The following is an 18,961-nucleotide window of genomic DNA, read 5'->3' on the forward strand; positions in this document are numbered from 1 at the left end:
AAGCCCTCAAAAAGCAACTATTGCCCAGCTATCAGGAATGTTTTACACTTAACCTATTAGTTTTATGTTAGGCCATTAGTAATGGAACTGTTTAGGAAGTATGTGGAATATTTGCTTACTACTTGTGTGATTAATTTTAAAATGGTCACATTTCAAGCCTTTTTATCTACCTAAAGTATTTGCTTAGAATATTAATAGTTATAATTAATAGAATAATAATAGAATAATAATAGTTGATTTCCAGGATTATACCATGTTCAAAAACCTCTTAAGGAAAATACAAAAGCCTAATACAGCTTTTTAGAGTCCTTATAAATACATAAGAAATAAATGAATGCATAACTGGGCTTGTAATAATCATCTTCTTAAATTGCTGATCTATTTTAAAATGTCTTGCATTGCTGACACTTTTTTTTGGTAGTAGTTTTAGTGAGTGATGTACATATTGGCCAAACAAGTAAAGTGCATTCTGAGACTTGACTTTTCCTGTTTAACAGTGTTAAACCAATCCAAATGCTTGTTTTAGTTGACTGAAAGCTTTTTAATCAGCTTAAATATATAATCTCTTACACTGAACTAAATCTGAGATATAATAATAATTCTTTTAGCAAATGAAAAGTTTGCAGTATCTCCTTGTCTGACTGAAATTACCAATCTAGAGGAATGTACTTGAATTATAAATTTCAGCACAAATCTGTTGTGAAGTGAAATATTTATTAGAAGTACATTTCATGCTGTCTTGAGTTGGGCAACAGTTTAAAGGCAGCCTTGCCTAAGTGCATCCTCCTCTCAGAAGTTCTGAAAAACATAAATGCATGCACTGGTTTTGCCTCAGTTTTTTCCTTCACAATTTCATATTTCATCTAGCATTGTTCTTGGTACCCTTGGATATCCTGTGTAGCCTTTAGTCTTTTGAGGAAATACAGTGTAGCTTCCCAAGTGTGGTACCAGGAGCAGTGCACACTCCTCACTCACTGGAGTGTCACACATTTTCATTCCTGCTCCCATCTCATGTTCTTGCAATTATATTGCATTTTAAGGCCTACACAAGAAATTCTTTTATCAGCTCCTGTGATAAAATACAGCCAGTTTGAAGTTTGACAACAGCATACTAATACAATTACTTGTATTTCTTAATACCACATTCCTGAGCTCCTTAACCAAAGAGTGGCTGCAGGGACAGTTTGACAGATAAAAACATATATATAGTTGTTAGAGTTTTAATAGTTTTTTGCCTGCAACCATAATCTGTATCATTATTTTTTTAGTTTAATTCTGTTGGACAAGTTTCAAAGATAAATGTGGTGTGTAATAAGTCTTTGCAGCCTCTAATTTGTGAAGGAGTGTCTGTCCAGTTAATACTTGCTCATTGAAGCAAGGGGTTTTGAAATAGCTGAAGTACGAACTGTAATTACTGATGTCTGTTTCCTATTCACCTATGGCTTCTGGCATTTGATCAAAAACTGTAATGTATTGCTTAATCTCAAAGCATTCCCCACTTTCAAAAATATTTACCTCATGAGAATTGCAGAGCACTAAATGACCTTAGCAAAACCAGAGTAGATTTTTATTTGGCATTGATCGTATGTAGCTAATCCACCAACAAGTATTTTTCCTGTTATTTTTGAATGTTGGTAATTTAGATATGGATGTGTTTATAGTGTACCTTTAGTGCAAGCTCAAAGCATCTTAAAAAGTATTAAATATATTAATAATAGGGTGGGATTTTCACTTTACAAATGGGGTGGCTAAAAAGAGGAATACAAAGACCGAGCAATTTATGTGAGGGCAAACTCCTGCCTGGCAGCAAAGTGGTGAGTGGAAGGAATCTCCTGGTTTGCTGCTTGTCAAAGCTGAGAATAACAGAGAGAAATCAGTCTTGAACAATTGTGAGGCAGGTGCCTAAACCTCTTTGAAAGGCTTTGGGAATTGGGCACCTCATTACCATCTGTCCCACCAAGTGAAAGAGCTGGGATATTGAATACAGATGTTCTGAGTATCACAAGAGTAAGTAAAAACCCCAATTTCATTTGAGAAAAGTTGTCATCTTTCTTGTTGAGAAATGCCTGCATTGCTTTGATCTGCCTCCAGCTGTGTTTATTTTACCATCAAATCCTGTCTTCCCAGTTTCTTTGTGATTTTAACAGAGTTGAGAGGTTTTTCTGTTTTTTACTTGGAATCAGACCAGGAATATAATATTTTGTCCTCAAAAATCATAGGAGTTAAACAGGTACTAAGAAATGCAAACAGCTTTATAAAAGGAGTTGTACAGATTTTACATGTGATTGTGCTTGTCATGCTCATTCTTTGCTATTGAATCATCAACCTGACATAAACAGTATGTTCATTTCTCCTGGAGTTTCCAGGTGTGCTGGCTGCTTGACTCACAGATGGAAGTGACTTTAGGCTGGCATGAAGTGACCACAGATTGAAATGAGCATTTGTATTTCTGTGTTACATGTCCTAATGAATCAGCCTTTGGCAGCCTTTGCTGTAACTGAGTAAAAGAGGTATAAGAGAAAAGACAGATAGGGAAATAAAGGTTCTTACCAAAATGAGAACTGACTGCTTTCTGGTAGCCAAAGAGGAAATTTTGTTCATTCTTTTTTCACAGCCTACCTGAAATGAACAATATATTCATGTAGCCCAAACAGCAAATTCAGGTATCAAGTGAATGTAATTTTGCCTGTGGACTCTCCTAGCTAGGTTGTGTTTACGGTATTTTAAGGATTTCTGTGCGGGGAGGTGGTTGCTGACCTTCTTTGATCTTTAATGCTGAAAGTCCAGTTGGCCTCTACTGGTAGAGACCATTAATTCCAAGCTAGTAGTGCTCTGAGTTTACCAGTACTGCTCAAAGAGAGAAAGAGAAAATGCATTTTCTCTGATAACTCTGATTCTGTCCAACCATCTGCACCTGTGATGAAAAATCATCGCATTCTTTTGTGAATTGAAAAGATTGCCAGCATAACCAAGGATCACTGAGATTGTTTTAACATTGATTCCTCTTCTGTGAAATTTATAAAAATACCTTTACCACAATTATATTTGACGTATGTCACCAGCTCCTCCAAGTACACTCTGTAATAGCAGAGGATTCTTAGAAAGCCCTAAATAAAACTAGGTGTAATGTGCTGGTATAAAGTGTAAACATGCAAAGAACATCAGAAAGTTGACGTATCGCGTGATTCAGCTTCTAATTACCATCAAACAATGTAGGATGGAGCTTTTATTTTTTGCAAGTTAATGAAGACAACGTTGAGAGCAGCCTGCTAGCAAGAGCTGTCCTCTCTGTTATCTGCTGAAGGAGTACACAAGCTGCAGAGGGGGAGAGTCAGCCAAACGGGCATTTCCAATTTGAATAGTTTCTCTTTTTAGAAATACGTTTATAAAATGTCCTCTACTCTCAGCACAGCAATGCCAAGGGCCTTTCTTCCAGAAATACAGACATCACAGAGTACTCTTTGTTAAGAATTACTGCCTTTGCTTCTCTTGCTGTTTTTGTTTGTTTGTTTGTTTAACAAACAACACTTTAAAATATGCTTAGCTTTAGGTCTCTTTAATTTTTAAAGAATATCTCAGGGAAGGGATTGGGGTGCACTTTGTCAAGCAACAGCACGTTTTTCCCAGCTCTGTGGGGCTGCTGTTTCATGCCATACCTTTAGCAAGCTTTTTAAAGATCTGTGTCACATCTCACAGCCTGGTGTGCACTGCCTGCCACTGGGGTCAGCCCTCAAGGTTACCTATCTTGGGTGTGTTTGAGCAGTTGCTGCTTCCTTTCCAATCTCTTCTTCCTAAAGGAAAAGTGTCTATTTTTAAAGCAGTCCTTTTTCAGTGATCTGGTTTAGAGTGTGCATCCACAAATAATTGCAGAGAGCTAATTGGGGGAGCGTTAGGGAATGGGTTGAGGAGTGAGAGAAAAAGGATGAGATTCCTGTAGAAGAAGAAAAAGGGAGGTAATAAATGTCTTATACTGACATTATCTCAGGCCAGACTGTACTCAAGGACCCTGTGCTGAGTTTTAGTCTCACAGCACTCCCACTGGAGTCACCTTCATTGTTTAGAATAGCTGATGATAATGCTGGTCATTGTTGTTGTTAAATATAATTATGGATTTGACGCATAGAATTATCTGATGTAATTAATTTTCTTTTCTGATTCAATCAAAAAAGCCCTAGCTCTAGGAATATATTGCCAGACTCTTTCATGATGGAAGTGGCACAATTTAGGCACAGACTAATCTCTGGGGATCATATTCTGCTGCCCTCAATCAAGAAGAGCCTTTACTCCAAAACTTGCCAAACTGGAACAAATTAGAGTGACAAAATTTGTATGAAAACAAAGGACTGGAGATAGGGACCTGCATTTGCTGTGGGGTGTTGATATTAGCTCCTGTTTCAATGCTGACTGCAGAAGGGTATATAAACCTTTGAAATCTGAAGGCAACTGTTAGGTGGAGAAAATTAAGCAGGCACTGCTGTGCTTGGTGCTGCTAAACAATTTAGCACTTAAATGCTGACACAGCCTGTACAGAAAGAGCTCTCCTACATTTTAACTGCCTGTTGGTACCTGAGCTCTTCTTCTGCATTAATTTTCATTGGTCCCAGCACTGCATGTTTTCAGAGTTCTAGCAGGTGTTTGCAGATCCTCAAAATGGGATTCCCAGTGGATTTACTGGGCTCCATCAAAACATCTCGGCCTTAGCTCTGAGGTTTCTGGGATATTTGCTTTCTCACAGTCTTGGGGAAGCTGAAGTGGAATGAGTTGTGGAGAAGGGAGTGTTGTGAGATGTCCAGGCTTCAGATCCTATTTCTTTGATTCAAGGAAAAGGGTACATTGGAGCAGGGGGAGGAGTGGGGAGTAACTGAGAGCAGAAAAGGCTGCAGGATCAGAGATAAAGAGGCAAATATCTCGTGGAAATTCTTCCAGCTCCACTGATGCCAATGGTGAAAGTTTGTTTAAAAAAAAATAATGCTTGGTTTCTACAAGTTGAGGGTGCATCACTTGCTGTTATTTAGGTACAAGGCAGTACTAAACACCTTCTTCAAGGCTGCCTGGATGTTGTTTATATTTCAGCATGTGAGCTCTGTGAAATTCAACACAATTACTGCTCTCATAACAAAAAGAGACCTCCCCAGAAATGTTTTTTATTGTTCAATGAGAGCTTATCACAGCTGACACGTGCCTTTCATTACTGTCACATAAGATAACCAGATGACTACTGCCAGAGGCTTACCAGTCACCACTGCCACCACTGTAGAGAGACTGGTAAGAACTGGAAAAACTCCCAAACAGACCATGTAGGGCGCATTTTCGGTGCTGATGAAGGTTATCAGCACAGTCCCTTCGTTTAGAAGGAGGAAGTTAATGGATTTTACAAACTGTTCAGGTCCTCAATGTAATCGAGTGAGAATATTTCTGAAAATGTCTCCCCATGGTCATGCAATATGGAAAATAAAGCTGGAGCACAGCCTCGTGCCTGAGCTCCCTCTGGTGTAGACAGAACCTGTGCTGCTTGCACAGATGTGGACTAAATACTCCTGGAGTTGTATTGCCCCTTGCCAAATGCTGTTTGTCCCTGTAACACTGGCCATGCCCACGGCTCAGAGTCAGGACCACTCACTCACAAGGGTCCAAGTATTGGGGTGAAAACTCCTTTTCTTTCCCCCCAGAAATAGCACAGACAGGTTAGGAAAGTTGGCCAAGGCTGTGGAGAATATGACTCACAGGATACAGAGAGTTGATCTCACATAATTGTAACCAAGCACAGGCACCCTGACGTTTGACTTTTATACAGTGAAAATCTGGCTGCAGCTCTTGTGATTCACACCTACCCTGCTATGAGCACCTATTTTCCACTGCTCATAACCCTCTGGTCTTACACATTCTGCCTACGTCTTGTATTGAGTGTTTCAATTGACTTAATTATTGTCTTAAATAAATGTTAACTAGAACTTTATGAGCCCTCATGACAGCAAGGATGCAAATTTTTATTGAAGTAGGTTTTGGGGAATGATTGTTAGAAATTCTCAATTCTTCTTGCGTTATTTGTTGTGAAATTCATCCATTTTGATGATATTTCAAGAGCTGTGTAATCCTTGTTGCACTAATTTGCTGGTGCAATATGCCACAGACAAAAGATTTGCTTTAGCAAGACTGAGCAGATGCTTTGTTTGAAATTTCTTATAGAGCCCAGTATTTCAAATGGAGCATAAAGGCACTGCAAATGTTAATGCACCTCAATTGATCCTTCCAGCGCTGCTCAGCAGTGCAATTCATCCTCTAAGCATAGAATCTTACTTCTAGAAAAAAATAAGCAGAAGTGCTTAGATCACATAGACTCCATTAGAAATAGGATGTCCATCTAATAATAGAAAAAAATGTGTGAATTCATCCTGAGGATAAATGGGCACAGATCTATTGAAGCAAGCAGTCTTTTTATGTAAGTGGAGTTGCACATGTTTTCTCCAGGGATCAGTTCAGTCCACTTTGCCTTTGTAGTTTATGCTGAAATTCTTCAAGATAGGAAAAACTTGCAGAGTATTTGCATGTACTAAGTGCCTGGCATAGATCAGAGTCTTTACTTTTCACTTTTGCTAGCAGTACAGTCATTTAAAATTAAAGAAAAAAAATAAAACAAGTAATTAATCCTGTATGAACGTTCAAACATTCGGTTACTAAGAGTTATTTTCTCCCTCTAGACCTTGGACTTCCTCTGTGTATGATCCAAGTAGGCGAGTAAAAGTCCTTTCCAGGAAAATACAATTTTCAAGCACCCTGATTGTGCTATGATACTTGCTCTACCTGAATCTTTTTAGATAACAGGCATCATGCTGCCTTTTGTTTATTTATCTCTGATTGAAGAGCAGAGGAACATAGAAGTGGCAGTCAAGGAACATGTTAGAGGTGTGTATACAGTTTGTGATAGTGAGATCAAGCAGAACTTGTAACAAGGAGAATTTACCTCATTGAGAAATTCAGCTGTGCTCAGAGTAAGATCCTCCCTCACAAAGAAAAAAGAACAATCTGGGAAAATATATCTCCCCTTGAAAGGACAGCCTGATCTTGTCTTTAAGGTATGGATATAACTCTGGATATTTTTCCATGGTCTTTTACAGGCCAGACTAGGATCATAGTGTCCTCTGTCCAAGCTGGCAAGCAACCAGCCAGCTCCAATCCCAGATCTGTGCAGCTCAGTTGGTATGGTGCTGTGTCCACTAAATTAAACCTTCTGAGAGTCCCTAAGCGTTGCTTAAAAAATCCTGGATAGACATTGCTCAGAAGAGCACAGTTCAGTATCCAGCACTGGCACCATTTCACTGTGAGACCCTGCAAAAAGTGCTGTGAGCCAGATTTTTAGACACACAGAGCCATCCCAGAGCCCACTGTTAAAATGCTGCAGATCTTTTAAACCATCCTGCTCAGCTGCAGTCTCTGGTTTTGCCAGAGGGTGTGTGCAAAGCCACTCAAACTCTGACACTGCCTCACCGGGAGGCTGCAAATGAACTCCTGCATTAACCCTGCAGTACAGGCGTTCTTGTTTCCATCCAGTGGAAATTTTATTATTTTCACTAACCAAGTTGATACTTTTAGGGAGGATCAGTCAGCCCTGGGGTACCTAGTGCCTCAGTGGCTGGGATATTTCCTTAGCTGTGGGAAGGATGTCCTCCAGACTCCAGTCCACATGGGATGCTCAAAATTCAACTGCTACCTACAGGGAGAGCCCTGGTGAGGAAGGACTTCTTGTTTGGTCTGAGCAAAGTACCTGTTCTTAGCCTTATTTGTATAATCTCCAACTGCTTTCTCCACAGTTCAGATGTTCAGGTCCTCTGTAAGGGGAACACATGGTGAATTCTGCCATGATTTAGTCAAAAATCTGTGCAAGAAGGAAGGATTGGGTCTGCTTTACGTAGGGAGGTAAATAATGGCACATGGAAATCCCAGCTTTCAAATCCTTTTAAAATGACATTCAAGTAGACTGCTTAAAAATATGACCTTTTTTTATTTTAACCAAACTTTTTAATTAGCATGAATTACATTTTGGCTTTCCTCATGTGGGAAAAAGGAATGTAAAGGCAATTCTTGGATATCATCATGCAATAAGTACCTCTGAAGAGGGCTGCACTCAGTTCAAAAGAGGCATGCACTTGAGAGCTCATAGGGCATACTTCCAAATTGTATTACAAGCTGGGTTTTAATTTTCTTCTAATTCTAAGACAGGAAGATCAACAAGACAGTTATTTGCAAGAGATATTGGACATAGAATCTCATTAAGAAATATTTATCTGATCTCTTTATGCTTCTTTTACAATGGGGCTTGTGGGGTTGAAGAAGTCTATGAAATGACCTGTTTTTGTGGGAGAAAGGAAATGCTGCCATTTGGCTTTTCTTCCCAAGGGAGGCTGTTGTCTTCCCTGAAGAGCCCAGCACTGCCCAGGGAACAGCAGGGAGGTGCATATATTAGAGGGATGGTGGGTGGGGTGCAGCAGCAGCCAAATTTTTGCTTCAGCATAGCCTGGAAGCAGCTATGAAATGAGAAACAAAGGCTGTGGCTGGCCACACCTTGAGAGGATGGCAGCACCCACACAAACCCTGGCAAGCTCCAGCACTGCCTCCTCCCTGCCCCTGTACCAGTGCAGGGATGTGCTTTCCTGCCTTCCCCTGGCTGGCTGCAGCTCTGCCATTGTAATTCTGCTGCAGTCATGCATGCCATCGGAATTCATTTGTCATATTCCAGGAACTGGAATCCATCAAAGCGTATTCACTGGCCTTTTAATTAGTGTTAGATTAGCATTTTAAGATATGGGTAAATTCCCAAGTCTAACTTTGTTTAAAGGTGCATATTCAATACAGTAGCCAGGAAATCATGTATTCTCATGTACTTATTACCTTAGTAATGTAATGCTGTGAGGGAAAAAGGCAGATAATACTTCCGACAAATATTAAATGTTATTTGTATAGCTGCTGTCTGTGAATTTAAACAGAAAATCATTCCTCACACCTCGCCATGAAACACACACAAATTTCTTTTGTGGCTTTCATGTTTCATTAAAGCTTTGTATGTGCAGGAGAAGAAAATCTAAATTGCTACTTAATTAAAGGGATACTGTCAGATTAAATATATTTTGAAGAAATGAACTTTGCTTTTTACCTGGCTTGTCAGTAACACCTAGGATTATTAAAAATGAAATATTTTTTAACATCTAATATACTTCTCACCATTTATCAAGCTGGGTCTTTTCTTCTCCTTGGCTGGTGAAACTAAAACAGCCTCCTGCTTTTCCCTGTAGTCAGCTTCATTGTCTGGATCCTATTAGCTAACCCAATATTGGAGAGCTTTAGGTTGTAAATACCAGGAGGTGAAGCTTACAACTAAACCAAAAAAAAAAAAAAAAAAAGAAGAAGAAAATGTATGGCTCTTTCTTTATTCCATTAAAATATTTCCCTAAAGCTGGACATAATGTAATATAGGCTCCTTTAATCACATTTTCATCACCACACAGCATGTGCAGAGTGGGTTAAATCCTGGAAAGTGCTGAACAGCATGGTGTGTGTGCCCTCCCCTCTTACTGAAGGCCAAAGGGTCTACAGGTGCTCAGTTGCATGGAAAGAGGTCAGACATCTCTGTCACTATGTTTGGAAACTGCAGCCCAGCCCACATGGCCAGCTGCTGACTGTGGGAGTAGGGCAGGAGCTGGAAAATATGTGGATACATCTGACAAGTGAAAATTAAAAGTGGTGTGGAGCCCCTCCAGCACCTTGGCTTTCCTACAACATCTGCAGGGTTCTGTAGAGAAGGGCAGACAAAATCTTACCCAGGCAGGTGCCAGCTGCAGCTGTAGAGGAGACTGGATTCTGCAGGAGTGGCTTTGTTACTGATTTCACAGGAGCTGCGGAAAGAGGATAGAGAAGGTGTGTGGTATGGGTTAATGTTATTATATTTGGAAATAATGCATTCAGCAATCCCACAACCCTGCAATATCAGAAAGGGCATTATTTACAAAATGGCCCTATCTACGTACACCAGTGAAAGCTGGTTTTGGAGTTTCATATTAATGCACATTAGCATCCTCATGAACCTATCTGATAATACTTATACATGGAGACTTAAGCTCCTTAAGCAATGTTCACACCTCCATGAAAAATAATACAGTTAAGTTCTTCCTTTAAATAAACTTTCTGAGCAAGTCTATTAACAGTTATCTGCTATCTGCCACAAGGGGAAACATGTAGACAGTTCTGTAGTGTCTTATAAATCTTGGGCTGCTGAGTATTAGGTAGTAAATGAAATGAGAAGCGAGAGCTCCTTTCACTGGATCCTCCTACTTCATTTTACCACGTGGGAATGTTTGAGTCCTGAGGAAACAATCTGCATCCCCAAGGGATATGTTCCTGCATTCTGAAAAATAAGTCTCCTATGTAAAAAGCATTTTAAAATGCTTTTGTAGTAAAGATTTACCATGGCCTGGGCATATAAAAGCCTGCCTTGGTGTTGTATGGTGTTGTATCATTTTAAGATGAGTGTGTGCATAGCAAGATCACTCACAAAATCTGACTTCAAATATCTGGAGATGTCCACAGGCTTCAATAGTGAACAATTGCCTGTGGTTTGGCTCCTGCTCCAGGCTTGAGCAACTGGAGCTCAGTTCCCAGGTCGGCTATTTCCTCCAACTGTGAGCAATTCACTTCATCATTCCCTGCTCCACAATCCCCTTCAATTAAAGGTGGTGAGGGGCTTGAAGGAATATATTCCTGGCCTTGCAAGGGCTGGGATGGCCAGGGATCTCCATACCAGTCACCTTGGGGACAGAGGTTCTGGACAGAACTGTGGAAGCTGATGGGAAATTCTGTCTGCTATCACATCATTTAAAAGCAAATTCTAAAGAACGGTTGTCATTGTAAATTAAATCCCACAGACCTTTTGTTTCGTGTTTGGTTCATTTGTATGAAATCTGTTTTTATCCCATTTATTGCTGCATAAACTTTCCACAGTGGCAGTGGAATTTCATTTGAATAAAAAACCACCCTCAAAAACTGGAGGATTTGGATTCTAACCATAAAAGTTAAGTTAGCTGGATTTATAATATGCCATAATCAAGTAAAAATACATAAACAGGGAATCAGACATGTACAGACAGCACAGAACATGGATAATTCCTTTTAGGATTTAGCATATGGCCAGCAGCTGGCAGATCTCTGTGAAACTAAATGATAACGTAGACATCCTTTGCTGCATGTTCCTGGGTGACAATAACTGATAGAAAGGAAGGAAAAGACTGGCCATTCATAATCTTTATTTTATTTAGTGAGACTTTTATTTCTGTTTTGAAAGGGAGAAGGAAGACATGTAAAGGCAGAAGCTTCTAGGAAAGTATAAGCCTGTATAAATGGGAAAAATAGGCTTTTATTTTCTTTCAAAGACATAAAATGAAACAGAACTTTCCAGCATATGTTAGTATTCATAACTCTTGCAGACCATGCATCAGAACAGAAGACTTGTGATGATTATTAGTCCTTTGTATTGCGGTAGGTCCTAGAGATCAGGGTACTATTGTGCTGGTTGCTCATAATTAGAGATTGTGTACTCCCTGGAGTAGTGACTATCTCAATAAACAAGACAAAGGATGAGAAAAAGGAAGTGGTATTGTTCTCACTGCACAAACAGTGCACTGAGAAACAGGCAAATTAAACGATTTGCCCAAGTTCCTCTGAGAAGTCTTTGGCAGAATGTGGCAGGCAAAGCTTCTTGGGTTTTTTTGCCATGTAGGTATTTAGTAGATTGATCCCCTTCTGTAAAAGAAGGAAAATATGGTTTTGAGTGTCAAAATAATTTCAGATTTAAGATATAAATGCATTTTGTTGTCCTCTAAATCTATTCTGGTCACATGAATGTCATATTTTTATTTTTCAAAATTTTGGTTTTCTTTCCAATTTCCCCTGTTTATTTCCATCCACCTTTCTCTTTAAGAAGAGATGAACAGGAAAACTAGGAGAGGAAAGAGTTGAGAGGCCTAGTGAGGAAAACCAGTAAGCCAAAGAAAGTCCTAATTAAAACAACACAATCTCACCATACTTTCCAGCTTCATGGGGGACAGAATTAATTCGCTCTCTTATTTCCTCATCTTTTACCACATCTATAAAGGCCCTCTAGCCCAGTCTGAGATGAAGCCAGCAGAAATATCTGGCCATACACCCATGAGGCTGCCCAGACAAATCAGCCCAGGACACTCTGCATGTTGCCATGATGGTTCCTACTCGTTTGGGTGAACTCCAGTGCTCCCCTGCCCAGGCTGGCAGGGTGGGAGAAGTCCTGGAGTCAGGATGATGCCAGAGCTCACAGTGCACTTGGATATGTGAGAAGCTGGGCTGCAGATCTGGGCTAGGGTCAGGGTTTGGGAACTGAGGGTTTGGGAACTGAGGGTCTGAGCTGGGATTTGCAGCACTGGGAGCATTCCAAGAGGAATGGCTGTGACAATCTGTGATCCTGAGCTCTTGTTCATTACAGGGTTTTAAGCCCATGATTCTGTCTCTTTCCTACCTGTAGCACAGGAGCTAAAATAGGCTTCTTACAGCAATTTCCTGCCATGTCTGCACCAGTCAAAACCTGTCCTTTCGTTGCAGAACTCTCAGGAGCTTATTTCACTCTTCCAGTTCTTCATGTGATGTCAAGAGCCCAGAACATCCATGAGGAACTTATTGTTTATGTTTTTAAACATAAACACATGAAAGAGAGATGCTGGATGCACAAGGGAAGGGTCTCTTCTTCCACCCTTGATCCATCCTGTCTCTCCTTTAGTACATTACGAGGCAAATAATGCAGTTTGTCTCTTTTTGTTCTTGTTTCTTAGCACCAGGATCTCCGTGGAATGACTCCTGTGCTCGTACTGAGGTCAAGGGTTTCCCCCTACAGGCAGGGTTGGGGGTCCTTGGACATCACTCTGGAATGTCCTGAGACATAAACAAGTTTTAAATATGTTCTGAGACCTCCCATCATTTGAATGGTAATGATGTAACATTTTTGTAACACTCAACAACTTCAAAACCTGAAGGAAAAGCACCCAAATTAACAAAACAAAACCCTTTGCTCAAACTTAATACTTTCTAGAACACTAAGTTGCCATAACAACTTGATGCAAAAGTCTTTGGTGGCAACTTTGTACTTGGTCCTATTGAGGCTAAAATAACCTTACTCTTGTGTTAATACTTTGCCAGCATAGTAAATACTATTGGTTACAGAAAATTAAAACTTTTAAATGGTGAAACTACTTTTACTGAAGTAAAAGAAACCTCTTAAATCTAAGTGTTTTTCTTCCTTTAAAAAAGCATAATTTGTCAGACATTAAAATAACAAAAGGTCTTTGAAAAAGGATTATGGTTTCTGATGTTTCACTACGAGAATGGATTTACTTTATATCCTACTGATGTTGTAATCTTGAATTCTGAGGTAATGTTTTAGCCCTTTCTTTTCACATAAATAAAGATTTCAATGATAGCACTTCATTTCTTCTGTAGAACTTGCCTTTATTTTTCAAACTACTCATTTTCTCTCGCTTAAACCATTTCATCAGAATAACATACAAATTGGATGCAGTGCTTATTAGGAGGAGGGGAACAGTTAGAAAGGCAAAGCATTTCAAATCAACACACTGCTGACTGCAAGGTAGATTTTAAATGAAGAATTTCCATATTCCTTATTGCTTATATGTTTTCCTCCTCAATGTACTTTTTTAAAAAGTCTTTTTTTTTTTTTAAAGATTTCCCTGTAAAACATGAAGGTGTATTTTTTAGTATGTTGTGGGATATTTTTGTATTTTAAAGTCACCGTAATTTTCATTGCTATGGAGCACAAACAATTGTTTTCCATCAATACTAAGCACTGAATTTTAAGAATCAAAAAGCATATTTTAACATGGTAACAAAACACTTGCTAATCAGATTGACTTCATCCCTCCTTGAAAAACGGTGCTACATATCTCTTTGGGCTGCATAGGTTTTAATTAACACTAAGTGTCTTTAAAGAGTTGCAAATTCCCACCCTCTATGAAAGGAAATCCACTCTTTGCACACAACTGGGCTGCTTTTTGGGGTTGTTTAATATCTTATATCAGGGTGAGTGTTGGAGACAGCAGAGCATCTTTAAAAGATAATTGTTTACTACCACGGGAACAAAGAGTGCTCAGGGAGGCTCGACAAGAGATTTCCCTGCAGCAACTTCATCATTATTATTAGCTTGCTTTCCAAATAGGGACCATTCTCCTGACTCTCACCCTACAACCTGCCTTTGAAAGTATAGAAAAAGTGGTGTTTATAAACCAGATTTTTTTTTCTTTCTTATGTATAGTGAAGTGAAGGCCAAAGCCTTTTCCGCTCCAGCAGAACCAGCAGGGAGGAAATACAAGTAGTAATTACCTTAAACAAGCAGGAGATAAAGGCAGCCGCCTCTCGAGCTGGGTGTTGAAGGGTACGAGGAAAGGTTGAGGTGTCAGCACTCACAGCCCACAACAACTGGCTGGAAATCTGCCATCCCTGTGCTCCTCCAGCCTTCTCCTGTGGGCAGCAGTCCTGGCTGGGATGTTGCAGGACACTGGGGGCTTTGTTCAGGTGAGCAATCCCACTGATGAGAAGGGTGCCCTTGAGGGAGAGAAATGACAAAGCGTCCTGAAAATCAGTTGGGGAGAAGACAGAGCATGGTTCAGTCCTCTCAGAATAATTCTCTGCAGAAGTTTTCAGTCACCTCATTTTTGGTATGGGTTTTTTTAATTGAATAAGGACCAAATTGGCTTTAATTTTATATTTCAGCACAAAATATTCTTTCTTTTTCCCCTGTCTTCCTAGACACAGCTCCTTAGCTATGGGGAATTTGGTGACAAAAGCAAAGCCACCAGAAAGGACCTGAGCACAAGAAGCAGGGTGGGAGGTTGGACAGGGAGCATTTGGTGCTGGTGGGTTCAGTGCAGAAAAAAGAATGTGCTTTAAAAACGGTGAAGAGCCTGGCTATGCCCCACTCATGGTCTTGCTGCCTCCTTTATCCCCACCATGGATGGGCTGTCCCACCAACAGGAGTCACTTTGGAGGCTTCACCCCAAATCTTCATCGCCCTCGTGAGATGTGTGGCAGATCCATTTCTACTAATTTTTTAAGTACTGAGTGTATCCAGTGTACTTATTGCTCCTAATTAATGTGAGAATAAAGAATCAAAGAGGGCATTCCTCCAATGAGTTGTTTTTGAAGAGTGACAAATTAATCCCCTTGGATATGGCTAAAGCCAGGGAAGATCTTTTCTTTCCTCTAACAAATTGCAGCAATAAGATGGTCAAAACCCTGCTTGTGATCAATAGATTCTAATACCTATTTATTCTCTTTTTGTAGGCCCAAATCTGGGGCCTTGCATCCTCCAGCCACAGGTCCTTGCAGGTAATGAGATGTCGGCATGTGTTTCCAGCTGTCAGGGCCTGTGTGCACACATGTGTGAAACGCCGTTGTCAGGGGTTGCACAGAGCCATTTAAATGCAAATTTTGTTAGACTTTTCCTTAGATTCTTGTGAGTTTTGGGCCAAATCCTCAGTTTGGCCCTCCCTGTTTTCCAGGCCCCACTTGCTTGCACAGTTACCTGTGTTCTCTTCCCTTGAACCTACGTTTTGTGAGGAAAAATTTGATGGCTGGCTGTTTTTGTACGGCTGTCTCTGCAAATGCACAGTGACATTTCAAGGGGATACTTGTAATCTGCTTTAATAAGGATCAGGCAACATTGGCCAGAACTCATTCAGACTCCATGGGTGCAACTTTAAACCTTCCCGGGCTCCAAGTCAGGGCGCTGGGGCAGCGCTTGGGCAATAAGCCGAAGATGAAACCCTGACAGCCCTTCTACTGATGGGGGCTGGAGACAAAGGACTGGGAGATTTCCAGTCAGAATTGTTTCTCCATGTCCTGACGCTGGGTGAGGGTGTTGTGGAAGGCTTTGGAGCACCTTTGTGCTTGGGCCTCAGAGCAGGCGCCGATTGAATGCTATCAGCCCTGAACAGACCCGCGGGGCTCCTGCACCTGCTGGCCTGCTCCTTTATGCCATTCCTGCTGACACCCCCTCAGCCCGGGGTGACACACCGGCTGTGCCAGAGGGTCCTCCCACCACAGGGTAATCCTCAATCCCTGCTGTTTATTCAGACGGCTGGGAAGGGGCAGCAGCTGCCGGTGGTGGCCACGGAGGAGCAGCTGAGCGAGCTGGAAGGTGGGTTTTCCCCCCCGTGCCTTGTTTCTGCTGTGGGTTTTCAGTGCTTAAAAGTCTTTTCCGTGGGGCTGTAGGTGACCCCTGTGTTGCCCTTGAATTTTCAGCTGGCTAAATGTAATATGCTTACAAAGTTTATTACCCAAAGGAAAGAATGGCGCTTGCGCACTCAAGAGAAGGAAGAAAACACTTAAGTTTCACTGCAGCCATTCATGATGAAATAACATAAAGTAGAATCTTTCTGCAGTACTCAGCTTCAGAAAAAGTGATATTTTCACTGACTATTTTTTTTTTTATATCAGACCTTTTTCAAATGGGAGCAGGCCATAAATAGCTGTGAAAAATCATTGAGAAGGGGAATTTTTACAAAGCAGAGTTTATGACACAGGATGCCCCGTGAATGCAGACACAGATCTATAAGTTTGTTGATTTTTATCTCATATAATACAATTCAAAAGTTGGGGTTTTTGGTACTCTCAATTAATGAGAAGCTCTAAAACTGAATTCTGTAGTGACATTCTAGAGCGAGAAGGGTCGTGATAGCTTGAGACTATACTCGACTCAGTGCTGTTCGAAAGTTTTGGGGCCAAATCTGAACTATTCAGCCCAGGAAACCAAGGTAAATGTTGAGGCCAGCTTGCTGTGGTGATGGTTCTTTGATGTCATGCAGTGCACAAAAGGGAGATTGAGAGGTCAGAAGGAGGAAAACTGGTATTCAAGCCCAAAGAACCACTGAGGCACAGAAGGAAGGTCTAGAGTGGTGTTACTGGGGTGGAGTGTCAGAGCCAGTGGGGACAGCCAGATGGTGAAGGACACTGCCAAGAAACACGTAAACCCTTGTTCTTGTTCCATACTTAAAGGAAATAATTTGCAGAACTTCTGGAAGCAGATTTTTGAGTAAAACACCAAAATATCCAAACATGCTGTGTAGTCTTGGAAGCAGAGAATGCTGCAGTCGCTGGATCCAAGGCTGAACAGAACCAACTCTCATCTCCTCTTTGATTTCTCACTCTCGCTATCCCAAGCCCACATCGATTTTCACTCAGCTATTACATAGAGAGGGCTGCACAAATCTAGATATTTCTTTGCTTCTTTCTTCTTCTTCCCACCTGTGGCTGCTGTGGTTCACACTGGCCCTGCCTTTCCCTCGGCACAAATCCTCGCTGCTGAAGAGCAGGGCTCGACTGCAGCGCAGGCACTTATCACTTTATTTTCTCCTATGAGCACGGAGTGGAAATGTCTCATCTGGTGTGTTGAACTCAGATCTAAGTGCTAAAATGTTTACTGCTTCCAACCCGCCCAGCAGGATGCTCTGAGCAAAAGAGAGGGTTGTGAGCCTGCTGCTGATGGGCTCATCCACCTCGCAGGGCTTACAGCATCTCAAACATTAGGCTTTTCATTATTTTAGGGGACTTGTTCCACAAGTACTTCAGATGGTTTTCTATTAACGTTTGACAACATCTCAGCAATTGAAAGATATTTCGTGAGATTTAGCAGCATTTAGATTGCGGTCTGAGAACTTCTGATCAAATTCTGCTTTGCCTAATTAATGCATTCCGGCACCTCCTTAATGACATTCATTTCAACAAATAATTTCTGTTCTTGTCTAATGATATGCACCATACTGGGCACTAGTGTACAGATAAATACATATATGTTTTTGCTATTCTAGATGGAAAATCCATATGCTCTGGATAATGAAGGTTAAGTGACAATTTTTCTTTACAACCACTCATGTCTTACAGTCTGTGAACTGAAAACTGGATTAACCTTTAATTACCCCCCATGATCTCTCAACCCTGAAACAACATTACCACTCCTCCTAGTGTTATTTGCGTACAGCATTTAATGAGAGAAACATCTGTTTGCATATTTCATATCATTAATATTATGCAGATGAGGTGAGTTTTCATGTTGCAGTGGGCAATTGTGCAGAAATCTCCTTTTTTCTCATTTTTGGTTTATTTCCCTCCTCCAAACAATTTGCTCTGACATGTATTAATTAGAAAAAGAGCTGCCTGGTGCCACTAGCCTTGCATATATAATGCATAGGTGCTATGTGATCTGAATGGCAGAATGGCAATATCCTGATGAATTTACAAAATACTCAGTATCTTGTTTGATGCTATTGGCAAACCTGTTGATGTAGTCTGAGGCAAATGTACTCTTTTAATAAAATATGTTACTATGCCTGAAAATTTAATTAATACAAAATTGCTCACTGGTTTGGTGTTGGTTTTTTTTTTCTCATGACTATTTACTAAAATTTGTTCTGTCTAATAATATAAAACATATTCCACAGGTATCTGATTGGACAGCCATTTGATTGACTGGAATCTAAGTTAGATTTCTCTCTGTTCTCTCCTGGAATGTTTCACATGGCCTATAATGATATCTTGCTATGAAGGCAAGGCCATTGAAAACTGGTGAGCCACTGCTTGTGGTGAGCGCATAAACCTGAGGCCTGGGAGAAGCTCCTTGCTTGTCTTGAGAAATAAGGAAAATTTTCCATTCTGTTTATCTTTAGAATCCTGTTTTCTTGAAGGTGTTTCTAAGAGTTTAAGCCATTGCTGATATTAAAAAAGAAAGAGGGGAGAAAGAAGTGGGGATTGAACTGTGGACAATAATTAAAGGGGGAAACAGGATATTGATTTCTAGTTGCTACTTAAAATTCCCTAAGTCCCAGATGTCACAATTTGCAGAAAGTTTAGCCAGCCCAAGATGTATGTCACATCTTGGATG

The 18,961-nt window shown here is 40.5% G+C and overlaps 1 long non-coding RNA gene across 3 annotated transcripts; it reads right to left on the reverse strand.

Moving 5' to 3' along the window:
• Nucleotides 1-3,246: 3,246 nt before the first annotated feature.
• LOC146435113 (uncharacterized) lies at nt 3,247-16,093 on the reverse strand. Of its 3 annotated transcripts, none has more exons than XR_014853144.1 (5): nt 15,346-16,082; nt 14,407-14,628; nt 9,813-9,887; nt 9,217-9,369; nt 3,247-3,791 (listed from the first exon to the last, which is right to left on the reverse strand). It is a non-coding gene; the product is annotated as an uncharacterized LOC146435113 (long non-coding RNA). The 3 variants fall into 3 exon arrangements; XR_014853145.1 differs by lacking the exon at nt 3,247-3,791 and adding an exon at nt 7,905-8,208 and having other exon boundaries at nt 15,033-16,093; XR_014853143.1 differs by lacking the exon at nt 3,247-3,791 and adding an exon at nt 7,909-8,208 and having other exon boundaries at nt 15,346-16,081.
• Nucleotides 16,094-18,961: the final 2,868 nt, after the last annotated feature.

Source organism: Lichenostomus cassidix, chromosome 6 (genome assembly GCF_008360975.1).
Source record: "Lichenostomus cassidix isolate B80296 chromosome 6, HeHo_3.0, whole genome shotgun sequence".
Classification (NCBI taxonomy): Eukaryota; Metazoa; Chordata; class Aves; order Passeriformes; family Meliphagidae; genus Lichenostomus; species Lichenostomus cassidix.